The sequence below is a fragment of the Sorex araneus genome, chromosome 1 (genome assembly GCF_027595985.1).
Source record: "Sorex araneus isolate mSorAra2 chromosome 1, mSorAra2.pri, whole genome shotgun sequence".
Taxonomy (NCBI): domain Eukaryota; kingdom Metazoa; phylum Chordata; class Mammalia; order Eulipotyphla; family Soricidae; genus Sorex; species Sorex araneus.
This window is the reverse complement of record NC_073302.1, coordinates 223,985,163-224,000,279: the sequence shown is the minus strand read 5'-3', so window position 1 is coordinate 224,000,279 and position 15,117 is coordinate 223,985,163. Positions and strand designations below refer to the sequence as shown.

Sequence of the window (15,117 nt, the reverse complement as noted above, 5' to 3'; positions counted from 1 at the left end):
TTTAAGGTTTCTGAAAACTTCTAGTGTGACTTGTAAATCTTTTAAAAGAATTACTCATGAAAGTTGAAAAGAAAGCCCATTCCTACTCAATAAAGTGGTTTCAGTAAGCAGAGGGACTGAGAAGCATTCCACTAACTTCACAGTCATTTCCAAAAACTGTAGCACTACTTAACACATTCTTTTTTTTTTTTTTTTTTTTTTAATTTATTTATTTTTAATTAGAGAATCACCGTGAGGGTACAGTTACAGATTTATACACTTCTGTGCTCACACTTCCCTCATACAAAGTTTGGGAACCCATCCCTTCACCAGTGCCCATTCTCCACCACCCGTAAACCCAGTGTCCCTCCCACCCTCCCCAATCCCATCTCCCCCCAACCCCACCCTGCCACTGTGGCAAGGCATTCCCTTCTGCTTTCTCTCTCTAATTAGCTGTTAACACATTCTTTTTTGACATTCTTTTTTGATTATGGTAATTGTGTTTCTTATTTGTTTTGGGTCACACTGTTTGCACAGGGCCTATTACTAGTTCTGTGCTTAAGAGTGACACCTGTTGGTGCTACGGAAAGGGGACCATTTTGTTGTGCCAGAAATTGAACAGGGGTTGGCTGCATGCAAGGCAAGTGCCTTACCTCCTGTACTATTTTCTCTGCCCCCCCCCCCAAGTATTTTCTAATGTAAGGACATGTATTCTACCAGCATCTACCAGTTCAGAGATATATAAATGAAAGTCAATAGGAAATCAAACTACTTTGCTGCTAAGTTTAGAGGTTCAGTTAGACTACTATTTGTTCTCAAAAACTGTAGCACTGTCATCCAGTTGTTCATCGATTTGCTCGAGTGGGCGCCATTAACATCTCCATTGTGAGTCTTGTTGTTACTGTTTTTGGCATACTGAATACTCCATGGGTACCTTGCTCAAAAACAATTATCAAAATTGCATAGAACTTTCAAGATAAGGAAGGAAGGAAGGAAGGAAGGAAGGAAGGAAGGAAGGAAGGAAGGAAGGAAGGAAGGAAGGAAGGAAGAAGGGAAGGGAGGGAGGGAAAGAGGGAGGGGAGGAGGGGGGACGAGGTGGAGGATAGAAGAGGGTAGAAGAAAGAGAGGGAAGAAGGAAGAGGGAGGGAAGGAGGGAGGGAGGGGGGAAGAGAGGGACAAGGGAGGGAGGGAGGGTAGGGTGCTTGCCATTCATATGGCTGACCTGGTTTTGATTCCTATTACTGCATGTGTCCTCCAAGCCCCACCAGGAGTGATTCAAGCCCTGAGTATCACTAGATATGGAAGAGAGAGACAGGAAGGAAGGAAGGAAGGAAGGAAGGAAGGAAGGAAGGAAGGAAGGAAGGAAGGGAGGGAGGGAGGGAGGGAGGGAGGGAGGGAGGGAGGGAGGGAAGAAGGAAGTTAGTTTACAATCATTTTTAGTGGATTTTTCATAACAATCAATACAAAATAAATTATTCAGAACCTGCTTTGGGGGCTGGGGTGGAAACATGCAAGATATGGTGGTGGAAGGTGTAATGCCGTGGGATTGGTGTTGAAATATTAATGTAATAAATTATTGTGAACAACTTCATAAAAATAAAATGAAATAAAAAAACAGCTAAGACCTTCGCTATAGCTACTAATAGAAAAGAATGAGAGGTACATGGAATAGTGAAAGGTATAACACGTTAGTTATTAGGAACAAGACTGAGAATTTCTGTTTAGCTGGCACATATTTTTCTAGAACTTACTAATTTGTTATTAAGTTATTGCCTTTGGTTTGTAGCAATCAATTTTCATTTACTCAGAAACCTGTTAGACTTCTAGAATATACAGTCAATAAGAAAGAATAAGGAAGTCCCTGCTATGAGAGAGATGTTAGGTACATTATACTGTTCTAAACTAGGTACAAAAAAAGACTCTCTTGACTTGACTATGCATTGATTTATTTCTGGCACTTGAAAATGTCTTCGGGGCTGGAGCGATAGCACAGCGGGTAGGGCGTTTGCCTATGGCTGACCCAGGTTCGATTCCCAGAATCCCATATGGTCCCCTGAGCACAGCCTGGAATGATTCCTGAGTGCAGAACCAGGAGAAAACCCTGAGCACCGCTGGGTGTGACCCAAAAAGAAAAAAAAAAGAGAGAAAATGTCTTCAATTCCTCTGTTTTATCATATCTGTTTTAAATCCAACTCATCAGCTCCCACCCCCACCACATCCAAGAAATCTTATATGATGAGATAATTTCTAATTTCTTGTGTCTTCTACCCCACTTCCAAGAAAGATACTTTATATTTTATATGCCATCATTCTCTAGCTGTTTCTGATATGTTTGTGCTATATTTTCATCTAGGTTACAAGTGTTTTGCCTATATGAACTATTTTTTGGGATAGGGCACAGAATAGTTCCTTAACAATAAAGTATGATAGCACTTGAAAAATGCCAACAACAACAAAAAAACCCTGAGGAATTTTAAAAACAACTTTTGATGAAATAAAATTATAGATAAAACTATTCTGCTCTGTCACATAACATAAACCACCAAACCTGATAGTCATTCTCGATAATCCAATGCCTTCTTTTTTTTTTGGGGTGGGGGGGTCACACCCAGCCATGCACAAGGGTTACTCCTGGCTCTGCACTCAGGAATTACTTTAGCGGTGCTGGGGTGTCCATATGGGATGCCGGGGATCTAACTGAGTCAGCAGCGTGCAAGGCAAACAAACACCTTACCTGCTGTACTATCGCTCCAGCTCCATCCTTCTTAACCTATGCTGTACAATAAGAGAGGGTGTACAAGTATAAAGGCTTGCTTACACCCAACAAATTCTGAGTTTATAATTTGAATCCTTTGAGTATGCATCTTTCAAGTATATTTTCAAGTCATGGCTATTATATAATTTTGTATAGTTTGAAATATAATCAGATTTTCCTTAAAGAAAACTGAAAGCCTTCAAGCATTCTTATATAAGCCAAATTAGTCTTCTGTATTTTAATAAAATCATGATCCCTCTTCTATGACTTAAAATCATATACGATAAAATTCTTACAACTCCTATATCATTACATAATACCTATTACTTGATAAAATTCTTTTTATAAGAATTAACGATATTCTTGGGCTGGAGTGATAGCACAGCGGGTAGGGCATTTGACTTGCACGCAGCTGACCGGTGTTTGATTTCCAGCATCCCATATGGTCCCCTGAGCACCACCAGGGGTAATTCCTGAGCACAGAGCCAGGAGTAATTCCTGTGCATCCAGCCGGGTGTGACCCAAAAAGCAAAAAAAAAGAAAAAAAGAATTAATGATATTCAGCATACTTTTTATTTTTTATTTGCTCTTTGGGTCACACCCGGTGATGCACAGGGGTTACTCCTGGCTCTGTGCTCAGGAATTACCCCTGGTGGTGCTCAGGGGACCATATGGGATGCTGGAAATTGAACCCAGGTCGACCGCATGCAAGGCAAACGCCCTACCCACTGTGCTATTGCTCTAGCCCCTGGCAGTCAATTTTATTTATTTATTTGTTTGTTTATTTATTTTCTTTTTGGGTCACACCCGGCGATGCACAGGGGCCACTCCTGGCTCTGCACTCAGGAACCACCCCTGGCGGTGATCTGGGAACCATATGGGATGCTGGGAATCGAACCCGGGTTGGCCGAGGGCAAGGCAAACGTCCTACCAGCTGTGCTATTGCTCTAGCCCCAGCAGTCAATTTTAAAGTATTAGAATATGATTAGAATTTTTCTGGGACGACAACATCTAAGCTTTAGTTTACATTTTTATTCTACTGGCAAAGTAATCAAGATACCCAAACAATTAAAATATTAATGTTCAATAAAACATGGATCTTTTGTAGCACGCTGTAATATTTTGTTCCATTCATGCTATGGTCTTCTAAAGCAAATTCTCTGATCCTTTTACAAACTCAATTGATATAGTAAAATACATCTTGATGACACTGTAGAGATCAGGCTGAGGGTCAAGTGTGCTGATTAAAGTGAATTGTTGGATGAACAACGAGCCATATACACCTTCAAATGAGAATGAAGTGATGGAAGTTTCATTGTTTGAAGGTTTTTGATGGGTAAAATGATAGAAAATCAAAGTCTCATGTCTAATCATCAAATTAATCTAACGAATAACTCATTTCTCACTTTATTTACTTGATTTTGTATATTTTTCTTAATTCTTGATTGAATTCTTTAACCTAATTCTATATTACTTCTTTAAATACGCATGTGTTAGTTTCTTTTATATAGAGTAAGTGATACAGTCAACAGCACAGTATGTAAAGAACTATTTCATCCAGGAACAGAGAGATATTACAGGGGGTAAAGTGCTTGCTTTATATGTAGCCAACCTCAATTTAACGCCTGGTACTGCATATGGTCTCCTGAGCACAGAGCCAGGAGTAAACCCTGAGTAACAGCAGGTACAGCCCCCGACAAACACAACAGAAAAATTAATCTCAAAAACGCATTCTATTTGTGTGAAAACTTTATTTTTAACTATAAAATTACTGAATGTTAAAAGTAAAAGCTTTGAAAACACAGGTTTAAGTCTACTTGAGAAGAAAATTCAACTTTGAATTACCCTTTAAAGCTATGTTATATCAGATTAATTCATTCAATATTAATTTTAAAACTAATTGCACATCCCCTTTGCTAAATTTTCAGTTTGATTTTAATGTTAAATTTGAAGTAATATCGGAAGTCACAAATTATAAAATTATATATTCCATATATGAATAAATTGAAAGTATCAATACTTAAATAGAATAATTTCATGTAACAATAATTATGCTAAGATAGGAAATAAATAAAAGGTTAACTTAGTTAAAAAAATAAAAACCAGGAATTTACTCTCCCTGGCTAAATCATCCACATCTTTACTTAGGATGAAATTGATTTCATAATTTTCAAGCTTTCTTTCACAGGTCTCTGGATAAATTCTATTCAGCAATCTTCTACCTAAGCTGTTTTCACTGTGCCATGTGTTATGTCTAGAATCTTGATATAAAAACTCTATTCTAATGGAACGATGTTAGTCTTTACCCTTGTTTAAAAATGAGGACAATGATATTTATTTTGCAGTGAGAAGTTAATTCTAGAAAACTGCAAAGAATAATTTTAGAGTGTCAGATGCATCAGGTAAATTACTAAGAAATACGTTTTTCAACTATAAAGTGCCTACATATTTTACTGACAGATAAAGTTAAGCCTAGTTTGGGAGGAATTAACTAGGCAAGAAAGAGGATACCATATGAAAGAGATCTAAGAGATACCATATAGTAAGCAGAATTACAGCTAAAGTGTCACTTGATGTTTGGTCCCCAAAGCCCAGGAAGAACCTAGAAGACTGATGATTCCCCCTTCTAAGGCAATACTTTTGAATGCCACAGATTTTAAAGGCAGTGGCTGGAAACTGTGGTTCAGGCAAGTGGGCAGAGTTGAGTCTAGAAGATTAGAAAGATGCTAATGCACTGCTAGGAAAAGTAATCACATTTTATCATCTGTCCAGGAAAGAAGCAAATAATTTTTTGGTCAGATTCTTTGGGGAGGGGGGCACACCCAGTGGTGCTCATTTTCACTTTTGGCTCTGTGCTCAGGGACCACTCCTGGCATTGCTGTGCAAGGCAAGTTTGGCTCCACTCTCCAGCCCCTCTGGTTAGGCAGAATATGAATGTTTTCCTAAACAAGGTTATAAACTTGGATTTTAAATGTCTTAAGTAACCGACTGTAGTGTTACTTAAGACATTTAACATGTTACATGTGCTTGACCATGAATGATAAAAAAAAATCATTAGATAATTTTAGTGCTATTTAAACAAGACACCCCGGATCTTAAGGTAGTAACAAAGCTAACTAAAATTCCTCACCCCCATCATGCTTTCTTGAAACATTTCAAAAAGAACACCTGGAATCCACCTGCACCTGCTAGAGACAATTTTTCTTTTTTTTTTTTTCTTTCTGGGTCACACCGGGTGATACATAGGAGTTACTCCTGCCTCTGCACTCAGGAATCACTCCTGGTGGTGCTCAGGGGACCATATGGGATGCTGAGAATCAAACCTGGGTTGGCCGCATGCAAGGCAAACGCCCTACCCACTGTGCTATTGCTCCAGCCTCTAGACAATTTTCCTTAAACTTGTATCAGATATACGGTCAAACTTTCCCCAATCTGCATTACTTAGAAGATAGATATGCTCTGTGAAATTCTTCAGTCGCTGTATCATCTTAATGAGAAACAAAAAGTCCTTACAAAAGCATCACACAGAAAACTTTATATTTGGCAAGTACTATTTCATGTTCTTCATTTCTTTCTGCCAATGAAACTGTATTAGTGATCTAGAAACAGATTTGATCTAAATATGCCTTGAAAGGATTTTATTGTCAAGTTTTGATATTTTGTCTATTTTGCCAGTGACTCGCCTTACTACTATTGATGTCAATTAACTTTATAATAAAACAAAAAAAGTCCCAAACAGAATGTTCTGTGAAGTCACATCAGCACCTCTGCCTGTGGCTGTGGACGCCAGTGCAGCGCTGAGCACTGAATATGCAGGCCTAGGCCACTGAGACTTGAGCTCTAGAAATGACCCTTTATTCAAGACATAAAACAGGGGCTGGAGTGACAACACAGCGGGGAGGGCTTGCATGCGGCCGATCCAGGTTCGACTCCCAGCATACCATATGGTCCCCGGAGCACCGCCGGGAGTAATTCCTGAGTGCAGAGCCAGGAGTAACCTCTGTGAATTGCCAGGTGTGACCCAAAAAGAAAATAAATAACAAATATTACAGTTACAAAAGGTATATTTTCTCCTCTAGGTTGTTTCATTGGGGAAGGGAAGGCGGCCTGGCTCTGTACTCAGTGTAGACAGCCCTGGCAGTGCCAAGCGGACAATATATGGTGATGGGGACCCAAATGGCATTGTCTGCAAGAGCAAGTGCATCACCCCCTAAACTCTCTCCAGCCTCTTAGGTTTTGTTTTTGGCAACACCCTGGCTTCCTCTGACTGTGCTTAGGGGTCACCCCTGGTGTTGTTTAGGGGACCATATATGGTACTAGGAATCAAACTGGAGTGGCCACATACGAGCAAGTGTCTTTCCAGTCACTCTTATTTAAAAAAAACAAAACAAAACAAAAAACCAGCCACTCTTAAGATTTGATGAACTTTCAGTGTATTTAGGTGAGATGACATTGATGTTTATTTGAATGCCTTAAAAACAACACAGCTTTTCGGTGTGAGCAACTCCTCGCAGAATGTCTCCAGCCTGAGAACTAAGCCTCGGCCCTGTGCCCGCCCGGGAGGGGAAAGGTATTTCTCTCTCTCGCCTCTTTCTCTCCGGGGACGAAGGGCGCGGTGGCCGCCATATTAAGACGACCACAGATTGGGTTTTCAAGCCTGCAATCATCTAATATCTGGAAGAAATCTCCCTGGACTTCTTGTTAAAGTACAGAAATTCAAAACAGTAGGTCTGAATCTAGTGGGGTACTCCTAACAACAATAGTGAGGTTTGTGTTGAAATATTGAATGTAACCAAAGTAAACAGAATGTAAAATGAAACTTACCAGTTACAAGGTAGGGGGTGGGGGGGCGGGATGGGAGGTGTACTGTGTGGGTTTTTTTTTTTTGGTGGTGGTATATGGGCACTGGTGAAGGGATGGTTGTTTCAGCATTGTATAACTGAGACCTAAGCCCGAAAGCATTGTAATCTTCCACACGGTGATTTAATAAAATAAAATTAAATTAAAAAAAAAAAAAAGGGGGCCGGAGCGATAGCACAGCGGGTAGGGCGTTTGCCTTGCACGCGGCCGACCCGGGTTCGATCCCCGGCATCCCATATGGTCCCCCAAGCACCGCCAGGAGTAATTCCTGAGTGCAAAGCCAGGAGTAACCCCTGAGCATCGCTGGGTGTGACCCAAAAAGCAAAAAAAAAAAAAACAAAAAAAAACACAATTGGGAACAAGGCATTTCTCATGCCTCACATGTGCTGAGCACCTGAGTCTGATTGCCGGCAGAGCACGGCTGGGTGAAGCCCTGTCAGCCTGCATGGGTACAGAACCACCACCCCTGCCCACTGGAGCACAGAACCACTGTTCTCTGCCTGGAGATAGAACCATCAGGCCTGCTCGCCTGGGCATAGACCATCAGGCCAATCCGCCCTGGCACAGACACAGCAGGCCTTCCTGCCCGGGCACAGACACACAGGGCCTCCCCGCCCTGGCACAGAACTGTCAAGCCTGCACTGCCGGCTAAGCAGGCTTCGGAGTAGCCCCAGGCCTGCAAGCACTGGGTGTGGCATCTGCATTTGTATCAATTGAACAACCATGCTGGAGAGTTTGTGTAGACTTATTCTGTACAGTCAGGTGAGGAAATCTTAGGATTACTCTATTACATTAAGAAATGGCTGAGATGCTGGAGCAATAGCACAGTGGGTAGGGCGTTTGCCTTGTACGCGGCCGGCTCGGGTTCGATTCCCAGCATCCCTATGGTCCCCTGAGCACTGCCAGGAGTAACTCCTGAGTGCAGAGCCAGGAGTAATTCTTGTGCATTGCCGGGTGTGACCCAAAAAAGAAAAAAAAAGACTGAATCTATATATCTGCATGCATATATGCATATTTAGGGACCACACATACATACAAGGACATGGACACATGAACCCACCAGATCCAGTGTTTCTGAAATACCTCTAAGAAAATGCCTATGCGGCAGGGCATAGGTAGGGCATGTGGAAACAAAGTGAAATATTCGAGACTTTGAACTTCCTGTCTTTAGGACTCTTTGGGAGGTATCACTAGCATCTACAAAAGCATTTTACAACAGAATACCTGTAAACATTTCCCCCCTACCATTAGTCAGGCATAGGACAGGCTGCAAATATTACTGCTAAGGAAAAAAGCCTGAGACCCACAATCAAACCATCTAAGCTCGATGACTACTCCTCTGACTAGTAATGGGTTACCTGACATGCTATTTCCGTGCGACTATTTCTTGAGGTGATATACCTGAATCTGGCAAGGAATAATCACTGTACTGGCAGTTATTATTTCTATCCTTTATAGAAGCCCTAAGGTCTGAGTGGTTTATGAATACATCTAAAACTTTATCCATAAATGTATTGGGTTTTAAGGTATTGTTATTTGCCCTGCATGTGGCTGACCTGGGTTTGGTCCCTACCATTCCAAATGGTCCACTGAGCACCAGCAGGAGTGATCCCTCAGAGCGGAGCTAGGAGTAAATCCCTAAGCACTGTAGGTGTGGTCTCCAAACAAAAGCGAACAAAAATATAATAAATTTACTGCTTTATTTTCCAGACACACAAATAACGTTAACAAATGTGCCAGGGCTGATATTCATAACTATACTAAGAACTCTTTCTTACTGGGCTGTAGCAACAGAACACAGTGGGTCGAGTGTTTGCCTTCAACATGGTAACCTGGGTTCAATCTCAGGCCCTCGAAATGGTGCCTGAAGCCCACCGGTAGTAATTCCTTAGTGCAAAGCCAGGAGCTAGGCACTGCTAAGTGTGGCCCCAAATCAAATAAAAAGTACTTTCATGTCAAAAATCTCATGTATAATTTGTTTTAAAAATTATTTACTAGAAAAAACTAATAAGCCTGTTTTAATTAACATACCATAAAAATGTCTAAGCCAAGCTTATATAATTGCTTTAATCAAGGCTCAACAATGATTAGGGTTCAAAAGGCTGGCAAAGAGTATTAAAAAATATTTTCTACAGGAGGCCGAAGGGATAATATAGTGGGTAGGGTATTTGCCTTACATGCAGCTGACTGGGTTCGACCCCTAGTATCCCATATGGTCCCCTGAGCACCACACCACCAGGAGTAATTCCTGAGTGCACAGCCAAATGTAACCCCTGAGCATTGCTGGGTGTGACCCAAAAAGCAAAAGCCAAAAACAAAACAAAGAAGAGTATCTGATATAAGTCAACCACACCCATTGCCTATCATAGTAACGTTATCTTCCTGCAAACAGTCCATTTGAAGAATGAATGCCTCTTTGGCCCAGAGAGAGAGCTTTACAGGCTGAGTATCTGCTTTGCATGCAGGAGCCCTGAGTTCAATTCCCCACGACTCTACGGTCTCCTGAACATAGCCAGGAGAGACTTACAAGCTCAAAACCAAGTATTTTGTGGCCCCAGAGGACAGTTAATTATAGCCCCAAATCAAACAAACAGCAACTCCCCCCCTCCACCCCAAAGCCCAACACCTGTAAATATGACAAGATTCAAGAAGCAAACCTGAATTTTTTTATGTTGTACTTTGGAAAATGGTAGTTCAATTCAATTTTAATTTAATTTGAATTTCAATTGAATGGTAATTCAATTTTAAAATCAAGTGTTTCAGGATTTCTGAAGAATTGATTTGTTTATCCAAATTTTATTATCTTTTAAGAACTTAAGCAAAAAACAAAAATTCAACTCTATGCTGGATTTCTAGCAGTTCTCAGAAAACTACAAAAAGTGCACTTCTAAGTTCTGTGTGTGCGGAAACACCTGCAGTTCTCAGTGCTCATCTGGGAGGTGCTCAGGGGACTGTATGTGAGTTAAGAGATTGAACTGGATCTGCACTGTGCGTCACAGCTGACTTAGCTGCCTCACGATCTCTGGCTTATATAAGGCTAATTTCTTGAAAATAAATGTTAAATTTTTGGTATTTAAAAATTGTCAAACTAGGGGTCGGAGATAGTATAGCAGGTAGGAGTGCTCGCCTTGCAGGTGGCTGGCCTGGGTTCAATCTCTAGCACCCCATATGGGCCCTTAAACCTTACCAGGAGTGATATCTACAGAACGAAGACTAAGCCGATTCTGTGCTGCGGAAATTAGCATGTGCACCCCTAAAAAAACTGTTAAACTAGTATATGCCACATGGTTAGCATTTGCATTATTTTTTGTTTTTGTTTTTTGCTTTTTGGGTCATACCTGGCAATGCACAGGGGTTACTCCTGGCTCATGCACTCAAGGAATTTCTCCTTGCAGTGCTTGGGGGGACCCTAAGGGATGCTGGGAATTGAAACTGGGCCGGCCGCATGCAAGGCAAATGCCCTCCCCGCTGTGCTATCGCTCCAGCCCCTCCATTATTTTATAGTTCTCAAACAAGTTAGGAGCTTCTAATTTTTAAATCTTTACTTTGAACTCGAGTACTCTCCTCAGAAACTGTTAAGTTCAGCTAAAACAACTTCGGTTTCCCTACAACTTTTAAAATTGCTTTTCAAGAGCACTAATGCCCTTACATTTTAGAAAGTTTCAAGCTGGTTCTCTTCTTAGATGACATTTTTTTTTTAGGGGGGAAGGGAGGAAGGAGCTATAGCCAATGGTACCCCAGAGGACCATAAGGTAATTGTGGCATCAAATCATCAGTGCTTGCACCCCAAGCATGCACAACTAGTGCTTAGAGCTCTCTCCTGGCCCTCAAATGACATCTTTAAATCTTTCCTGTTTGGTGGGTCACACCTACATGTTATCAGGGGTTTCTGGCTCTGCTCGGTGATCACTCCTGGTGAGGTTTAGGGATTTAAATGCCTTACCTGCTGTACTATCTCTCCAGCCCCTCAAAGCAACAATTCTTATTCTATTAGTCAAGTCTTCAGATTCTAAACCGGCTTTCTTAAATTTAATGACTGCTCATAGCATCTAAATGGGTCACCAACAGGTCAAACCCTAGTTCATTTATATCATGGTCAAAAGGTTGACCAGTGATAACTGGACTGATATGTACTTGTTAGCTATTAACAGAAAAAAAGACCTTTAGTATGAACTGTGAATCACTGTTTTTGAAAATACCAACTTCTTAATAAATTTTGAGATTAAAAAGTCAAATATACCAATCTTAGGGGGTTGGAGCTGATAGCACAGCGGGTAGGGCGTTTGCCTTGCACACGGCCAACCCGGGTTCAATTCCCAGCATCCCATATGGTCCCCTGAGCACCGCCAGGCGTAATTCCTGAGTGCAGAGCCAGGAATAATCCCTGTGCATTGCTGGCTGTGACCCAAAAATATGTATGTATATATATATATATATATACACACACACACACACATACATATATATACCAATCTTAGATTTCTCTTTAGGCAATACACACACATATTTTCTTCCTCCATTTCAAAACATCTGAATTCTTCTTTGTGTGTGTGTGCTGTGTATGTGGTGGAGGGGGGAAGGGTTGAGGCCACACCTGTAAAGCTCAGGGGTTATTCCTGGCTCTGCACTCAAGTCATCACTCCTGGTGGTACTGGGAGATGAGACACCGCGGATGGAACCCTGGCAAGCACCTTACCCGCTGTACTATCTCTCCAGGCCTTGCATGCTCTTCTGACTCAAAATGCTTCACCTACTATGAAAAGCTACCCTTGGAGATGACATATAGGTGTGATATGGAAGATGCCATACGGTAAACAGATGCATCTTCTCATGCTCAAATTTGCTAAAATTATCATTAAAAATCCATTTATGCTTTTTTTTAATAGCAAAATATTGTGATATAGATTAATCTGGTACTTCTAAGGTAAATTTTAGATAAATGTAAAAAATTTCCTAGCCAGAAGCATATCCTTTTATCTCTTCTCTGGGTGAGAGACTAAATGTTACTTTGCAGGGCTGGAGAGAATAGTACAAGGTGACTTCCTTGCACACAGCCTACCAGGATTAGATCCCCAGGACCGCCTATGGTCCCAAGCCCTGACAGGAGTGATCAATGAGCAGCCCTGACAGGAGTGATCAATGAGCAAAGAGCCAGGAGCCTTGAGCCATGTGTGGTCCAAAACACTACACAAAAAATTAATTTCCAGCGCTAAGGAGATGGCTCAAACTTTGGAGCATGTGCTCTGTGCCTGCAATTCCCCCGGGGTACAGGGTGAAGTCTCCCACATACACAACTCCCTAGAAATTACCTGGGCAAAGGAGGAGCTCTCAAAACAGTACTCAGGAGATACTCAGACCAGGGGTTTGGAGCTGAAGAGAACAGGGATGCTGGTTTGAGGAGACATGATACTCAGGGCAGTGCTTGAGGAGATATGGGGCGCTGGGGATTAAGATCTGGGTCTACAGCATATACTTCTTCCTTTGAGCTACCATCTCCTTGACTATAAAATGAACTAGATTTTAATTTTACATTGATATATAGTTTAAAATTTAAAAATTGATTTTACTTATCTTTTCAGGTTTTGAGGGTTGGTAAAATGGGAAAATGATATGAAACCTCAACAAAGAGCTCAAGAAGTGATTTATTCTCGAATTACTTTTCAGTATCCCTTTTAAAATCAGAGTGAAGGGGCTGCAGAGATTGTACAGTGGTTAAGGCACTTGCCTTACATGCAGCTGACTCAGATTCTGTCTGTCACCCCAAATGGCCCAAGTACTGCAAGAATTGACCCCGAGCGGACTAAGCCTTTAGCAAACTGAATGTGATCCAATCAACCACCCCATGGCCCCTCACCCCCCAAGAGAGTACATTGCTCCCCTGAAACGAATTTGATTTAAAATTTATCTGACTCTTGAAATTCTTTTCAGTTTTCCCGTCATTACTACTCTAAACTTTCTGAACTCAGCAGAATTTCTTTTTATGGGATTCTAAAGGGAATGATTTTGTGGTAGGGTAAGCTGCTTCAAGAAACCTATTTTTCAAATTCCTCCTCCCCTGCTAGTCCCCCCAAGACATTCCTCTTGTAACAAAACCCACTAATGCTTATTAAAATGGCAACAACAAAAACCCAAAACAGACAGGGCTGGATAGCATAGGGGTTAAGGCACTTGCCTTGCATGTAGCCAACTGTGGTTCAGTCTCCAGCATTGCATGGTCTTCCCTAAGCACTGCCACAAGTGATCTGAGCATAGTGCCAAGAATAGCTCCTGACACATTATATATTGTTTTATATAGCTGCACAGTATACCACTTATGTTAGTCCTTTACTAGGCATTTCAAATCTTCTACAAACTTATAAAAAACACGATAACACGTTAATTACTTCTTTAAAAAATACATTTATTAATTGCTTTTACAGTACTAAAAAACTGAAATAATCTGTATTTTTAAAGTGAAAAAAAAAACTATAAATATAATCTGACTGGTACAAACACAGCTTTAAAACATCTACTTTTCACAACAAAGACAAAACCCTAACTCTATCAGTGTCAACTAAAATAGTTGAACTTCATTATCTGATATTTAGATTGGTGCTTAATATCTCTAGTCTGTCTAGTTTTCATTTTGTTTTGTAAACTTAAGGTTTTATTCATATTACTTAATACATTTAGGAGGCTGGTATATACCTACCAATGAGAATGATTATGAACGGTTATACCCCTCAGATATGCTCAGAGAGCAAGACTAATAATTACACATACATTGTTCATACCACGTGAATGTGAAAAGTCAGGAAAAACTTAAAGCATACTGAAACATTTGGCTTAGTTTTAAAAAAATGTAAAGAAATCAGTCAGGGGAGAATTGGGGTGGTGAATTGGGGTGGTAAAATGGCATAAAAGCATAGGAAATAAGAAAGAGATGGATCAGGATTAGTTCACCTGAAGACAAACAAAACAAAAAAAAAGACTGGGCAAAATAAAGTGCAAGCTAAGGAGTTTGAGTTATATCTTATAAGCAATAGCAGAGTTTTAGGAAGATTAGTATTATATACTTAGCAGATTAACACTAGTCATCATGGAGATGCAGATCAAAACAACTATGAGATATCATTTCACACCACAGAGACTGGCCCACATCCAAAAGAACAAAAGCAACCGGTGCTGGTGCAGATGTGGGGAGAAAGGGACTCTCCTTCACTGCTGGTGGGAATGCCGACTGGTTCAGCCCTTTTGGAAAACAATATGGACGCTTCTCAAAAAATTAGAAATTGAGTTCCCATTTGACCCAGCAATACCACTCCTGGGAATATATCCCGGAGAGGCAAAAAGGTATAGTAGAAATGACATCTGCATTTCTATGTTCATTGCAGCACTGTTTACAATAGCCTAAATCTGTAAAAAACTGGAGTGACCAAAAACAGATGACTGGTTAAAGAAACTGGTACATCTACACAATGGAATACTATACAGATGTTAGAAAAGATGAAAACATAAAATTTGCATATAAGTGGATCAACATG

At 40.7% G+C, this 15,117-nt stretch overlaps 1 long non-coding RNA gene across 12 annotated transcripts in view; it reads right to left on the bottom strand.

Moving 5' to 3' along the window:
* The window catches only part of LOC129400843 (uncharacterized), a 116,425-nt gene that overhangs the window by 30,507 nt on the left and 70,801 nt on the right, over positions 1–15,117 (bottom strand). For 11 of the 12 annotated variants that reach the window (XR_008627939.1, XR_008627932.1, XR_008627933.1 and 8 more), the window contains one exon: positions 1,202–1,271. The exons of the other annotated variant lie outside the window; for it this stretch is intronic. This is a non-coding gene — a long non-coding RNA (uncharacterized LOC129400843). The remainder of the gene's footprint in view (positions 1–1,201; positions 1,272–15,117) is intronic. 12 annotated transcript variants of the gene reach the window in all.